Here is a 458-nt window from a genome sequence, read left to right on the forward strand (position 1 = left end):
ATCCAGAATGATAAGAGATCACACGGCAAAGGCCGAGGTGGATACAGGAACCGTGATCGTGACAATTACTCGAACAACCGAGACAAATACTTGGCCGGCCGGAAAGGAAACCACAATAACCGTGGTCGTGGTTCCAATCCCGGCCGTGGCCGAGGCGGTTATGGCCGAGGTCGAGGCGGTATATCCAAACCGTCTTACTCGACCAAATCCATTTGTCACAGATATGGGATGGGCAACCATTGGGCCAAGAATTGTAGAACTCCTAAGCACTTATGTGAGCTCTACCAAGAAAGTCTTAAGAACAAGAACCCGGAGGCTCACATGGTTCACGATTCCGGATATGAGGCTGATGATGATTCCGACATTGCTAAAGATGACCAAATGGATTTTGAGACTTCTGATTGTCTCAAAGACTAAAATTTTCGATACGACTTGTTTTATTGCTTTATGATTGCTTT

Source organism: Brassica oleracea, chromosome C6, assembly GCF_000695525.1.
Source record: "Brassica oleracea var. oleracea cultivar TO1000 chromosome C6, BOL, whole genome shotgun sequence".
Taxonomy (NCBI): domain Eukaryota; kingdom Viridiplantae; phylum Streptophyta; class Magnoliopsida; order Brassicales; family Brassicaceae; genus Brassica; species Brassica oleracea.